The 15478-nt window shown below is 53.1% G+C and overlaps 1 long non-coding RNA gene across 1 annotated transcript in view; it reads left to right on the forward strand.

Annotated features, from left to right (window-relative positions):
- Positions 1-2095: 2095 nt before the first annotated feature.
- LOC308060053 overlaps positions 2096-15478 on the forward strand; it is a 36892-nt gene continuing 23509 nt past the window's right edge. The window contains exon 1 of the long non-coding RNA XR_013926578.1: positions 2096-14889. This is a non-coding gene — a long non-coding RNA (uncharacterized lncRNA). The remainder of the gene's footprint in view (positions 14890-15478) is intronic.

Genomic DNA, 15478 nt, shown 5'->3' on the forward strand with positions numbered 1-15478 from the left:
TTTTACGATTCCTAGAGATGAGAATATTCATTCCCAAATTAGAAGGCCTTCTTGCCAGATGATCGTAACGCAGATGACAAAATAACGTTACATTGACAAATACGTCTGTAGAAAGTGAAACACAAGGGCAGACAAAGAAGAACTTTTCTCCTACACCTTTTGGGAGGGTTCAAGGGGCTTACAAGGTTAAGTAGGATGCATTTGCAACTTTCTAGCGGAGATACAGTATATTGCGAAGTAACCACATCCTCTACCTTCGGCTGCTTCTCCCTTCCTGGCGACTAGGCTCACCTCATACATGTGACAAGCAATAGCCAAGGACAGGCAGCAAGAGGGAACTGTTTCCAACCAACTGCATCTTTAATTTTCTTCCCCCGCCCCTCCATTCTGCCTGTCTGCCTGTCTTTGTGAATGGCTGTTACCCTGGAAGTGGCAGGGGGGGACCCAAGCAAACCCTGAAGCAATCCCAAATTGCCTTGGCAGGGGAAAAAAACCTGTTCTCCAGAGATCAAACCTTCGGTGAATCATTTTCCACCGCTCTGACATGTCAAATACTCCAGTGATTCACCAGTCATGGAGCTCTGATTCACCTGCAGTAAACAGGGCTGATTGCTTCCCAGAAGCACTGTGGTTTGCATCCCTCTTTAGAGGCTTCACTTCCCCCACACAGCCCTGCACTTCCCACCTCCCCACCACACACCACCACCACCGCCCCCCCCCCACCTCCCACCACCACCACTGCCCCCCCCACCTCCCACCACCACCACTGCCCCCCTGCCACCTCCCACCACCACCACTGCCCCCCCACCTCCCACAACCACCACTGCCCCCCCCACCTCCCACCACCACCACTGCCCCCCTGCCACCACCCACCACTGCCCCTCTGCCACCTCCCACCACCACCACTGCCTCCCTGCCACCACCCACCACCACCACTGCCCCACTGCCACCTCCCACCACCACCACTGCCCCCCTGCCACCACCCACCACTGCCCCTCTGCCACCTCCCACCACCACCACTGCCCCCCTGCCACAGCAGCAGCCAGGGCAGCAACAAGGAGCAAAAAAGCCCAGACTATTGGTTTTAGTCCAAGGGGCAAAGAGAGAAGACAGTCCTGAGTAAAAGAACCATGAGAGGAGAAGTTAGGAGGGCTCATGAATCTTCCCTCATTCCCGTTTAAACATGAAAAAGAGAAAGACAAGAACGAAGGGACGGGAGGGGGTTGGTATTTATTTGTGCCTTTCATTGGGTTCATCTCCCTCCCAGCACAGGACACCGTTTCTCCAAGAGGGAGCACCAGAAATAGAACTGACATTACATCTAATGAGCTTTTTGGTGGCATATTCATTAAGCTTGTAGAAAGGGTAAAGAAACGCAGGAAGCTTAGTCTTGGAAAGCCTCCAACTGGACCCCTTTGACTCATTAAAGGAGGGAGTAAAATGAACCATGCCCCAGGGCAATTGTAAAAGGATAAGCAGGAAAGCAGGAAAGGGTCAATTCATTAAGGACTGGGGGACCCCGGCAGTCCCAGTCCAGCAGTCCCAGTCTGGGCCAGGCAGCCGGGGGATGGGCAGCTGGGATGGCCGGGCACGCTGGAACCCAGCGGCAGCGATGCCCGCCGGCCCTTGGCATGCTGCTGGGGCCACTGGTGCTGCTTTGTCCTGGCCCAGCCCCAAAAGGCAGCAGCCCCCCCCCCGGCTGCGGCGCGGGGAGCTCGCTTTATCCCGGGGGGCACTGCCTGCCCCCCGCCATCACCACGAGTTCCCTGTCCACCACCACCACCGGAGTTCCCTTCTCCATTTCCAGCTCGGACTGGCCTTCCTCCCCACCGAGGGGAGGGGGAAGGGGGGAAAAGTCACACAGACCCTCCCGAGCCTTGCGGGGGCAGGGGGAGGGGAGGGGGAGGCAAACTCAATTGAGCGGCTTCGCGGGGGGCCCCAGATTTGTTCAAACCAGTCACGCCAGCTGCAGCCCAGCCATGATGAGAAAGGAGGGGAGACAGTGCGGCAACGGCTCCCGACCCCGGGGGAGGAGGAGGAGGAGGAGGAGGAGGAGGAGGAGGAGGAGGAGGAGGAGGAGGAGGAGGAGGAGGAGGAGGAGGCCCAGGCGGCTAAACTGACACCAGGCAAAAGTTGGCCGCGTTTTCCCCCAGCCACGGAGGAATAGCACAGGCAAGTCAGATGTGACCGTGCTACAGGAGCCAGGAGAAAATAAAAACAAGTGACAGCTGACTCTTGAGGACTTTTGGGGGGGTGGGGTGGATGGGGGAGGGAGGGAGAGACCTACAAATACTGGGGGAAGGGCAGAGCGCAGCCCAGGAGCCTTCTGCAGCGGCAGATGGAGAGGGAAGCTACTGCTGATTCCTGCAGAGTCAGGGAAGGAGAGAGCATCGCACCGAGGTGATCACATGAATAGGGAATGAAGGCACAGAACAAAGAAGGGGTTTGGGGTTTCGAGGAGAGGGAGCGGGAGGCCCTGCGCGGGACCCCCAGAGCCAGGGTGTCCCAGCACAGCACCCCAGGGTGCTGCAGCAGTGGGTGAGGCTGCACCGGAGCTTGGGCACAGCCGGCCAAGGCTGCTGGAGGACAGGGTCAGCATCAGCACAGGGACAGAGGAGACATTTGTGTGGTTAGTAAGGGGTGAAGTTCAGTAAGATCCCATGGAAGATATAATTCCTTGGACCAGGACCCAAGCACATAGTGGGAAGGAAACCTAAATTCACTTGCTCTGGGCTTGGGGGCTTCCTCTGACCTGCTGGGGGATGAAGCCGCAGAGCAGATCCCGCTGCCTGCCTTTCTGCTGGTCCTGAGGCCCCCAGTGTGCTGGCGGTGACTGTTGTAACAGTCATTCTCACTGTGATTGGCACCTCCCGGTTAGATCAAGGTCACTCTTACAACGCATCTTTTCATTAAAATGGCTGAGAGCCTGTCAATGACCACAGGTCAGGGCTAATTAAGGGAGGACTCAATGCCCCCGCGCGGGTCCGTAGTCAGGGCTGATGCCAAGCCACCCACCCCAAGGGGAGCCGGCGGAGCAGTTCTGTCCCCAGCATCTCAAACACAGGGAGGACATAGATGCTCCCTGCATGCCGGGCCACCTACCGCCACCCTCGCTGCTGTCACACCAGAACACCAGTATCACATCCTTTCACACAGCTTATGAGGAGCACGATAGCATCCCAGGCACCTGGGGACAGCCCTTGTGTCCACTAGGTCATGGGCCCTTGAAAGGGGAAGGACAGACAGCAACAGGCTCCTTACAACTTGGTCAGGTGCACATTTGAGGGACAATGACCCATAAGTGGCCTTTAGATTTGAAGCAAATCCTTTTAACAAAAATGTCTACATATGACCACGGTGTTACAATAGCTAATTTCTGGGATAGTATGAGGTTTGTGCTGTGCAGGACCTAGCAAACATACCAAGGTCTTCTTAGGAAAGGACACTGTGGGAATGGGTCCATGTTGCTTGTATAAATTAGCAGCTCAAACCCTGGCGTAGGTGGGATGCAATTACACTGACCGAAGAATTTTTTGATGTCAAACACTGAGGTGAAGCCATACACTGCCAGAGACCCCTATAAATATTAGTGTCTCCTATTTTACACACCTTTTGGATAGTACCTGCCCATGGTCTTAGTTTGGCTAAACAGTATATCAATAAAAGTAAGTTTCTTCCTCAAATAAAAACCAGAAATAAATCTTTCTTGAAAAACAGTGTTATTCCAAAGGCTACTGGTGTCTCTCCGTCCTGTGTTACAGCACTTCCGTCCAGTTCCTTTCCTAGCACTCTCTTATTTAATATTCCATCACTGAATGATACAGCAAGAGTTCCTCATCATGGATAATGGGCCTCTGGGCTGCCTCCAAACTGCCACAAATGTCATCCGTTTATTTTTGCCATCCAGACACACTACCTTGTGCTCTCATGTGGCCAAACTCTCCCAGTTCATCACCATTCGCACCTTACAGAGGGGTTGTGCTAATCTCCAGAGCGCTGCACAAGCCTCCTGCAGTGCAGTTCAGCGTGAACTTGCTCGCCGATGTGCTCTCCCCTGTTTTGGCAAAACGTTTCCACTTTGTTCCAGCTCAGAATGAAAAGACACTTGGAAATCTTGACTTCTTTTGCAGTGTCCAGGTGTGGCCCCCTTGTTTTGTGTCTGTGTAGGCCGTGCCCAGCTTTCCATGTAGAAATAAGAGAGAACCAGTTACCGATGCTGGGTAACACGAATGCACAGGACATCGTATGTTCTGGCCCAGTGAATATGGGAAAGACGTTTGACTCCCTAAATATCTTCTGATATATGAGACACTTTCAACAGCTTCCTGGCAGAGGAGAAGGAAGCTCAATCCACCCAATTTGTTCTCCAGCTAAACAAATGCTTTTCCGACTTCCCGTCAGTTTCTCCCAGTTACCATGGTTTATAACTTACCTATTAGGCACTACACCTGAATGTAGTTTTGTAGAATGTCCAGTGCAACTGGAGCCTGTCCTTAGCAGACGTTGCTTGGCACAAGTTATTTAAATAATGACAATAATGATGTTTAATTTTGTCTGTGATTGTGGGCAAATGGCAAAAGACACAGCAGGGACTTACTGCCTTGGAGACAAGACGTTCTTTCCATTGCAACTTTTTTAAAGTGCACTTTAAAGAATTTTTTTTCAAAATTGCTGTGAAAAAAAGGTAAGCTATGTGTAACGTAATCGGCATTTCACTCTGATCTGTAACTGCCTAATCCAGGCCAGGACTTCGAAAAACCCATTACAGTGACACTAGGCACCCACTGTGAGAGTCAGTCTGGGAGCTAGACAGCTAGGAAAAACCACAGCTTTGGTCTGTGTCCAGCAGCCTAAATAAAAAGTTTCCTTTGCATGCTTTGCATTCATCACAAAAGAGCACTAGCTATCTCTTTTATACAGTAAATATGCACCATCACAGAAACGTATGACGTTAAAGTCACACTGGTAAAACCTCGAGAACGGGACGATAAAAACGAGGTATTGTAATTAGTGTTATCTCCTCCTTTTTATGACTTGTGGTGTTCACACAGAAATGTCAATCCCAAATATACAAAGAACATGTGTTTCTTTCTCCCCACCCCAGCAAAACATCATACAGTTTGCTTTAAAAATAATGATTTAGGTATAAATATACATGGTTATGTATATAGGTCTATTTATGGAATTGTGATTGTTTCTTTATTTTACGTTTTCCATTTGCACTTTGGTGATGCTCAACATGCCTTTCACAAATGTGAGGGTGCTAAAACTGAGATTTTTCTGTTATTCACAGGACTCCAGAGGCTCGGGCTTAAGTAACGTATCAAATGTTATGTGTTCACACTGAACTGCAAGAACTGCCAATGCTCTTAACATCTTACAAGGTAAATGATACATACTAAGCTGGAAAAAAATACAACTTGAAAACACAACTCACCTGAAATACCTCTGTGTTAAAATCACTAGGAATTTAACGGCTGCATCTCCTGACTTCAGTATTAACAGTGCTTTTCTAATAGCTTCCTATGCACTCAGTCTTCACGGTGCTATTTAAAAAACAAAGAGAGAAAGAGAGAAAATTGAGCACTGAAGTTCAGCACACTCAGAGGGGAATATGGTGGGGAGTAGCGAATTTCAAGCAGTGCTAATTCCCATGCTGCTAATTGGACAGAGGCCATTTCCTGCACGCTAAAGTCAAACAGGACAGGAGCATATGGGCTTTCAGAGAGAGAGTTGGGCCTTTGCAATGGAAAAGAAAACACACATTAAAAAAAAAGCACCCTAGAATCCCAGCAGAATATTGGTGATTGCAGAGAAATTGCAGACAAATTACGAACTTAAAAGCTATACGCACAGATGCTGCTACTCTTGCTTCTGGGAGAACTGCACCTTTGAAAAGATGGTGCCTGTTCCTTGGGGACGTGACATTTTCAGCGCCCAATATTCTCCCTTGGCCCTGCTGTTAAAATAGGATAGGGTTTTATTTGTTTCCTATATTAATTTTTAATTATTTTTCACTTTGTCTGCAATCCATATAGGTTTCGATGGCAGGAGACATCCTCTGGTAAGTTTTTCTGAGAGCAGCCAGTGCGGGTCTGAGGCCTGAAGGAAGGTTGCATGCTCTGTAACATCACGGAGGGGACAGACTCGCCCTGCAAGGTTGAAAGTCTTAGCAGACAACATCAGCCAGCCACAGAGGTTTTTTTCAGCTGCTTCATATTCAACCAAGCAATATATTTCTTTTCAGTGGGAACCGGTATTGGGACAAGTTTCAAGCATCATGTTAAATCCAAGCACAAAAGACTCACGTGCCTTGCAAAATGAGTTTGGGAGAGGCACAGAGAGGTCATGCCTCAGGGATGTGACAAAGCAGGGATCTTAGGGGCGAGGAGGATGCTCTTGGGGGAGATGCTGATTAGCCCACTTCCCTGCATCTTCCTGCAAAGAAACTGGTGTAGGGCAGGGTCAAAACCGGGGCACTGACAGAGCATCATTCTGATCCAGTGTGGCAAGGATCATGATGGTCCAAAAGAGTCGATTTTCTTCTATTAGCTGCTAATCAAAGGTGTCTCTTTTACTTTGTTTGGCAGTTTATCCTCCCTATAGCAATCTCTCCTTACTCAAACCCCTGCCAAAAACAGATACACAGAAGGTGCTGTGCGGGGACTGCGTATGAAAAATTTCAGCTGGTGGTTTAGAAAGTCGACAGCCACCTGAAGCCAGAGGGACACAATGGCTTTTGTGACAGAGCCAGTCGCGATGGGCAGCACAAGCCGCAGCATCCTCCGCAGAGGAGCGGACCTGGTGCATCCAGCTCCTGCCTGCAGCCCCCAGCCACCGCCGCCTGGCCGCCTGGTTTTGCCGCTGCTGGGCCTCCCTCGGTGGCTGTCACACCTGCTCTGCCCTCCCCTCGGAAAGCTGCCAGAGGAGAGAGCAGACAAAGGAAGAGCAACGCAGCTGGAGCCGCTGGAAGCTGCACGCTACCCGGGATTGTTTGTGCACTCGCCCAACACCCCTCTTCCGTAGGAAGCCTCTTTCCTGCTGCCCTGCGAGTTCGGCTCTTCAAGCTCCCTTGTGTTTATCGCTTGCCATCGTTTTTAAGGTATTACTGCAGAATTCCTTTGTGTTTTTGAGTATTATTATTGCTGTTTCTGGCTGGCTTAGCTGCCGCAGACCTTACATCTCCATTGCTGGCTATGCCCACGAAACGCAAACACTTCGGCCTGCCTTGATGGCCCCACTTGTTCGAACGTCCCAGGACAGAAGAGCCCTCCCGGAGCACGTGAACACCAGAGCAGCAGAGAAGGGGTTAATAAAGGGTTTAATACCAGGAGGCCACACAGCAAAGCCCAAGTTAGGCCCAGCTGCACCCCTCCCCCTGGCCTCCATCCTGCTGTAGGAGCCCTGGCAGTGCTGCAGCACTCAAGTGCTCCTTTCCCCACTGAGCTCCTGCCCCACTTGTGTGATGTAAAGCAATCCTTTTGTTTCCTCTTTAAGACATTAGCCTCAGGGGCCATTACAGGGAAGAAAGGTAGCTGGGGCTCTTTTATCTGAAGGAATCCATTAGGTGGTAGTGGGGGGTGTCCGTTCCTTCCTCTATGCCCAGGGAGCAGCTTCTGCCTTTGCAGTGCTCTAGGGACACCTCGCTGCTCCATGGCCACCTCCTTCCTGCTCCAGGAACATCTCCTCCCTGCTCCAAGGACATCTCCTCACTGCACCATGCCCACGTCCTCAGTCCTCACTGGTCCAGGGCCACCTTCTGACTGTACCATGGCCGCCTCATTGCAGCTTATGGCCAGCTTCTCATCCCACTCCAAAAATGGGTCAAATGCAGCGTCACCATGCAGAAAGCGTGAGTCTGCTGCTCAGCGGCCCCCCAAGTGAAATGAAAAGGAGGACGTGCTTTTAAATACACCTCAGTGTAACAGACTGGCTTTCTCTTTGCTGACATTTTGGGTGACTGAGTGGTGTTTAGTGCTCTGGCATGTCTTTGTGGCTACTGAAAGCAGAAACTCATTCTTGCTTTGTTTATTCTTGCACTGAAAGCAGCAGTTCCTTTGCATTTGCAAGACTCCAGGACATGAGGCTTTAAATAACAACGCCAGATATTATGAAACTCTTAATAAACTAGAAACCACTGAAAAAATAATAAAGAAATGAAAAAAAATTATGTCGGGGAAACTAATCGGGTAACTGGGGGGTGGTGGTGGTCTCTTTCTGAGCATACCCTTTGCTCTTTCCCAAATCATGAATCACAGAACAAACATTTGCTCTGCACAATGCATGCCACCGAGACCAACGAGGACCTATCTTAGGCTAATATAAATTGCCTCAGTTCCAGTAAGACATTAACAGCAGATAGGAGCCTGCTTGCTTATGCTCCAACCTCACTGCAGACCAAGCAGCAGTGGTCAGCCCAGAGCCAAACCAAGCAAGCCAGCCCAGCTCAGGGGCAGGGTGTATTTACCCAGGCTTGGTGTTAACTGCTAACACCATTATGGGGGTTTACCACAGATAGGAGCTGGCTTGCACATCAGTGATTCAGAAGACAAGCAGGGTGAGGACACCAAAATAATCTTAGCTAACAATCCTGTGCTCAGCACAAAAGGTGCAGATCTGGGTAGAAGGGGTGCCAGCGTGCTTTGCTCCTAAGTCATGAAGGATAAGATTATTTTGAAAACCCTGCTCAGCACCTGCCTGCGTCTGTGCATGGGGAAGCACCTCTGAAAGCCTCCCCCACAGACACAGTCATGATGGGCACCACCGAGTAGCTGAAAATAGAATCAATGAGAGCAGCTGCTGGGGCTGTGGTGGGAGCTCCCGTGTAAGCGGAAATACATGTGAGCCCGCAGGCAGGGCTGGCCTGGGCAGGAGCGTTACCATGTCGCCTTGTCAAAACCGTCGGGGAGAGAAATGCCAGCAGGCTCAGAGCAGGGTATCACCTCGCCAAGTTCTGCCCTGCCCTGCCCTGTCCTGCCTTGCCCTGCTTTGCCTTGCATGGTGGTTCAGGAGGGAGGCGGAGCGCGCAGCATGGAAGGAGGTGCAGGCTTCCCTATCCAGCGCTGTTGCTTTATGAAATGTGGGATCTTGGGGAAGGGTGCATGGGGGCGTGCGCACTCCGCTCTTCAAAAATTGGTAGTCGTGTGTGCCTTGAAGCCACACGCCTAAACACCAATTTTTTTCAAGTTCACCCAATACAGCAAGAGAATAAAAAAATAAATGGAGGAGGACGACTGCCGGGGAGCAGGCATGGGAAGGCCACTGTCCCCCGCCACCGCCCACTCTGTCAGGTCTCCCTTTGCCCTCTTGAAAACATCCTCCCCACTCCCCATATGTCACACACACCTCCCCAAACCTGCTGACCCAGTTATGCTGGGCCCTAGGACGGCCAGGGAACATCACTTCCCCGGCAGTCCCGTGCTGTTGTCGGCAGCTGGGGACATAACTGACCCCCAGTTACTTCAGTTCACAGCCAGCAGAGAACGGGAGTGTGGGTGAGTCTGGTTGCTCCAGGCAGAGACAGACAGGCAGACGGAAATGCAAATGTAGCAGGAACAGTGCTGGCATGGAAAATATTTAAGTGTGTGTGATATTGCAGAAGATATCCCCTTTGCTGTGGTGCTCCTACTTCAGCATAGGCTAGTGCCATAAAAATGAGTGAAGATGTTTGGTGCTGCTGGTAGGGTAGCACACAAGCACTAACATAAGCAGCCCCCGCAGCTGGGCTCAGGCACCAAGATCCACAGCTACAGTCTGGTGTCCCACAGTATAAACTCATCAGCAAAGTGCCTATGTATCTAGGTAAATTTACAGCAGGAGAGGATCCTACAGCAGCTGTACAGCTGGTATGAGGTTTTGCAGCAAGGGAGAAGGAGCAAGGAGGTGGAGATGGGCTGCTCGCACACGTCCTACCTGCAGCAACAGCCTCACGGGAAGCAGGGGCAGGTGAGCATGCAAACGGCTGGGCAGACCCTGAGCACACCTGGTGATGCCTGTAAAGATGTGTTAAAAGCAGCCTGGTTTCCAAGCCTGGGCATATACCTGCAGATTTCCTGCAAGGAAGGCAGGCGACTAGCGAACCTGTGGCTGCCCATTAGCAACACCTCCGGGCTACACACTTCTCACAGCTATGCTGCCTGCTCCTCATCACTGCAAGGTACTGCGGCTGAGCTTGACACCACCTTTACAGTGCCATTAAGTGGGTGTCTGCTGGCATGGCTGAGACTCACTAGTTGGCTCTCAGGGAGCTACATCTGGTGCTGGATGCAGCACAGGTGTCTTGCTCATCCTAGGTTGATGTTCCCAGCAGGGCTGGTGAGCTAGCAGAGGTTTATTGCCTCCAGTCAGTGAGGATGGCTGCTCAGGTCTGCCCAGGGCAGCTCTGCACAGTATCGTGCTCAGCCACGTAGGTATATGCTCCTTGATCCATGCGAGTCAGGCTGGTAAGAGCCAGGAAGAACTGCAAGGGATTACATTTTACATGCAGTTGATACAAATAAAACAAGTCATCTTTAGGCAAATTGCAAACAAGGCTCATCTTTCTCTACCCAGAGAGTTACTGCCAACACTGAGAAACTGTCCTAACAAAGAGCTCCTACAAGACAGTGGTGGGATGTGATGGAAACCCCACCATTTGAGATGTGATTGACTGGACAAAACATTGAAAATATGACGGCTCTGAAGCTGCCAGAAAAATACATCAGAGCTGATCTCATCTATGACAAGTGTATTATGTACTTATGGATGGATCTCTACAAAACCCCACATCTGACCCAGGGTCGCGGGCATAAAACAGTGGGAGTCACTATAAACACACTTATAATTATTTGGGAATTTCTTCCTTCCCTTCCATTCATTAAAGAAAATTATTTTCTTTCTCTTTCCACTTCTTTACTCACAAAGAATTTGAATGACAGCCGATCAAGGTTTGCAGGACTTTGTGGGTTTTGGATCAGACTTTAAAATACAAACTGTTTAACTGGCAGGAACCAGCTCTGCCAAAATGTGGAGAAAATGTAATCCCTCTCTTGGGAGTTGCTTCTATATCTCATTGGTGTGCAAACGACAAGCACCACTAATGGTGATGTTTCTGACAGTCCTTGTAACCTCAGGGGCAGGACTTATGTGGGGTGCCCGTTACACATTGCCATCCCAGTCCTGTTGCTTCATGTGCAATTATACTGGCCTTGGGAAGATGCTCTGAGCAGAGGTGGTACAACTTGAAGAGGATGCTGTGCAAAGGGCCAGAGGAGTTTTTTGACTGCTCCCTGTCTCAGTTCCCAGGGCAGGGGCTCGTCGTGCTAAGAAAAAGGGCTCATGCAGCCCAGTTAGCCTCACTGGGGGACTGGCACGCTTTGGCAACTAGAAAATAACTAACGCTCAGAATGTGTTTAACCCTGCTTGGTTGTCACTTCTAGGGTCTGGCCACGCATGCTCCCAACCTTCATGAGACCCTTCTCTTTCTTTAGGAAAAGCAGTGCCCTCAGAAGCAAGTGCCTCAGGCTGAGGGGACCTTCAAGTGGCAGGTGGGATGCCCCCAGTCCTCCCTTCGTCCATTCATCCTTGTGCTCACAGAGGCAGGAAGAATGCCCATTCTCCAGGCATCGTGGTGGCTGTGGCTGGACCACCTTGGCCTAGACTTCATGTCATTCATTTCCCCTCCACTGGGAAAAGGCTCTTTGAGGCCTGACATCTGCTGCTGCTTACCCAGGCTGCTGATATGGAGCTGGCACCAGTCCAAGAAGGGACTAGAATATTTTATTGTGCCAGTGCAGTTCTGCCAAATCCTGACCCGGAGGCCAGGAGGGTGGGCAGACAGGGAAGAGGTAGATAGACATGGTCCTCCACATCTCGGTGGTGCAGGGGGGCTCCCACCACGGTGGGTGTTGCAGCTGAAGTGCCCGTCTCCAAAGAGAAGGGCACTTTGCTTGCACTTGACAAGCGGCTGCACAAGGGGAACACATCCCTATGGAGGGGGGAGAGGACATTTTCCTTGGTTTGCCTGGGGAGGGCTGGAGGCAGGAGTGGGAAGAAACTCTCCCAACAGGCAGGAAGGTAGGCAGGGGACGGGACAAGACAGGAAAAGCAGGGAAGTTCAAGCAGGAAGGCAACATCAGCAGGCCAGAAACATAACAGAGGGCACCTGTTGGAAGACCTCCAGGGAAGTTCCCAGTTATTCAGGGAGTCAGGAATGTGTTGAGTCAAAGTGTATCAGGATCTGGTGGGCAGAGAGGGAGGTGCCCACCTCTATCTTGCCCTCAGAAATACTTTGGGTAGTATCTCACAGCAATTGCCCTGAAATGCCAAGAAACCCACTGCAAACTGCTGTATGATCCCCAGGACAGCACTGCCCTCAGCCAGGAGTGATTTGTCAGCATGTGGACAGCAAATGGCCATGACAGGAGCCACATACTCCCCCATAATTCAAGAGGAGAGATTTTTCCCAGCAGGATCTTGACAAGCCCCCCAAGCCACCCCACAGTGCAACTGGGGTCAGTCCACCACCTCCCATCCCTCCCTCGCCCTCCTTCAGGACAGGGCCCTCAGGTTTTGTGGGTGTTTCTTCAGCCCTGACCAGATAGAACCCGAGGTGTACATGAGATGGAGCTGTGAAGCCCATTGCTGGGAGCAAAGTGGCTCCATCCATGAGATGGAGGAGGGCTGGGGCTGTAGCAGCTCACCCCATGAATGCCGCAGCGAACACCACGCTGAAGGATCAGGGTCTCCACTAGCTGGTTTCCCAAGGATTTACAGCTGAGCCATAAAACTGCACTGGGGTGAAAGTCGGCAGCATGGGAACAAAGTTGTGGCATTATTGTTCACCTGCAGGTTTGCTTTAGCCATTTCCAACCCCCACCCTGCTAAAGACGAGCACCCGTGCTCGCAGCTGGGGTGGTTACATGCAAGCACTGCACGGCCAAAACAACCACACGTGCAAGGAGAGGTGGCGATGGATCTGGTACAGGATCAGCATTACCGAGCCTGTGTGCGCCCCAGGGATTGCTCTGCACTGAAAGACGACAATAAACACCAGTGAGTGACGGCAGCAGCAGCGTGCCCTGCCGCACAGGGCTCTGCGGAGGATGCCTGCGGGATTCACAGGGCGCAGGCTCCCGCAGGCAGGACAGTGGCTTTGGTGCCCAGGTGGTGCCCAGCTCCACGCTCTGCGGGCAGGCACTGCCGCCTGCCACGCGGCAAATTAATGCCCCCCCCTCCCCCACTTCCCACCCGCCCCACGCACCACCCGGTGGCCGCCGGGGAGGGGCCCGGGGGGCGCACCCGGCCGTGCGGGACGCAGGTGCCCGTCACCTGCTCCCGGCGCCAGCTGGGGGACAGCAGGATGGGGCGGGCAGCCGGCCCCGGCCCCTGCCTGCCGGTGGCACAGCCTGGGCCTGGCCAGGGGGGAAACGCGTTTCTGAAGACCACCGCCGTTCGGGAGGTGAGCCGGGGGGGCCCCTTGAAACGGGCTGAAATCCTTGTTATTAAAAAACCAACACCCCCCCCCCCTCAAACAAGCAAACAAACAAACAAAAAACCCACACCAAAAAAAAAAAGGGAAAAAACAAGAAGAAGGAAAGGAAGCTGAGCTGCACAGCAATGCGGGTGGGAAGCAGGCGAGAGAGGGGTCAGCAAACCGCGGTGGCAGAGATGGACCGACCTGCCGAGGACACGCGGCGGGCACCACGGCAGCCGTTCGTGCCCCCTGCCCCGGCCGCTGCCCCGCCCCCCCAGCGGCCGGCCCGGTGCCGGAGCCCTCGGTGCACCCCCGCGGGGGCGGGCGCGGCTGCCCAGCGCCGTGAGCCGCGGCAGGTTGGACACGGCAGCCGCGCCCCCGCTCCCCCCTCCCCGCTTTTCCCTGTCCGATTTCAGGGTCCTTTTTCTTTTGGCTACAAACCCGTGCTGAAATCGAGTTAAGGGAGGCCTGGGCTTTTCCTTTTAAACAGATGAGGTGGGGGGTGTTGCGGGGGAGGGGTTGCTATAATTGGATCACTTACTGTGTGACTAATCACAGCTGCCGGTAACCACAGTGACTGTGGTTTTAACCGTACTTGGTCATTTGCAAACCACCCGGGTGACCCAGCCATCTGCAGCGGGGCCGCGGCCGTGGCGTGGGGCCAGGGGCACGCAGCCCCCGCCCCTCCCTGGCCGGCCCGCGGGGGGCGGTGGGACCCCGGCGCTGCCTCGTCCCCCTCCGCGCGGGTGGGCTCCCCAGCGGGGGCGGGGCGGGGGGGCTGCAGCCAGCAGTCTGGTTTCCGATCTGAAATTGGGGGGAGGGGGTCCCCCCAGGTGCACGGTTCAGGCTTGGCCCATTGGGCAAGCAACCCCCCGTAGCGCCACGCCTCGGTGTCGGGATGTGAGGGACCGCAGCCCTGCTGGCTGCGGGGGGGGCCTGACCCTCGCATCTTGCCCCGGTGCATCTACTTCTGGCAAGGGAGCAACGACTAGATAGGAACGACAGAGGAGATTAAGTTTTGATTCTTATTTATTTGAGTAAGAACAATCCTTACAAGCCAACGTTAACCTCCTTACCTTTAATCAGCCAATTGCTGGGAGTCCTGGCAGCCCTGCTTTTGCCGGGGTGACCCGGTGAACCTGAGTGTGGTTCAGGGCAGCAGCAGCACATATCACAGGCTGCCGCTCATCAGAAGCTGAGATAGGGCGAGGTGTGTGTCAGGGCATCCTCCTTTCTCTGTGATGGACTTGGGGTGGCAAGGGGGGGCTGGGGAACACCCACCCGCCCCGGGCAAACGCAGCCACCTGGGAGAGCTGGGCGGCCGCTGCTGCTCTCTCTCCTGTTTGAGCCCGGTGTTCAATTTCTTGAAACGGGGACGGAAGGAAGCAACAAATGGGAAGGAAACGGGCCTGCTTGTGAAATCCAAAACCAGATCGGTAAGAAAAACATCATAAATTATGGATCCCCTGGAGCCGCTGGCAGCCTGTCATTGTGCATGATCTGTCTCCATTGTACTTTTCTGTGTGGGTGAAACTGTTGTAAACTAACACAGGGCAAGCTTTTTCTGCCGAGGATCACTGCCTGCTGCTGGAAGGTCCCTCTGCCTCCCAGCACAAACAGCCCATTGCGAACCAAATGTTTCGTGTAACCGATAGCGGCCCCAGTGGATAGGGAAGCCCTTGAAGAGGGTGAAGGGGAATGAGGGTTTCAGCTGATCCTGCTCACTGGAGCTTAGCACCGGTGGACGCGCCAGCTGCAAGGACGGGGACGGGCAGCCCGGGCCGGCACAAGGCCGTCCATTGTTCCCCAATACGCTGCTGGAAAAGACAACCGGATTAGGGGCGTTGAGCGGCAGCACCACGGCACAGGACACCCGTGTTGGGGAGTCAAGGGGGCTGCTCCTAGCCCTCAGCCCCCTGCGTCCCAGGGGCTGTGCTGGGGGTGGATGGGCAGCACCCACCGCACGCCCCGCCTGGAGCCGCGGGGGTGAAGGGGGGAGGGGGATTTTCGGCCCCCCAGCTGCAC

This window comes from Falco punctatus (genome assembly GCF_963210335.1).
Source record: "Falco punctatus genome assembly, chromosome: 3".
Taxonomy (NCBI): Eukaryota; Metazoa; Chordata; class Aves; order Falconiformes; family Falconidae; genus Falco; species Falco punctatus.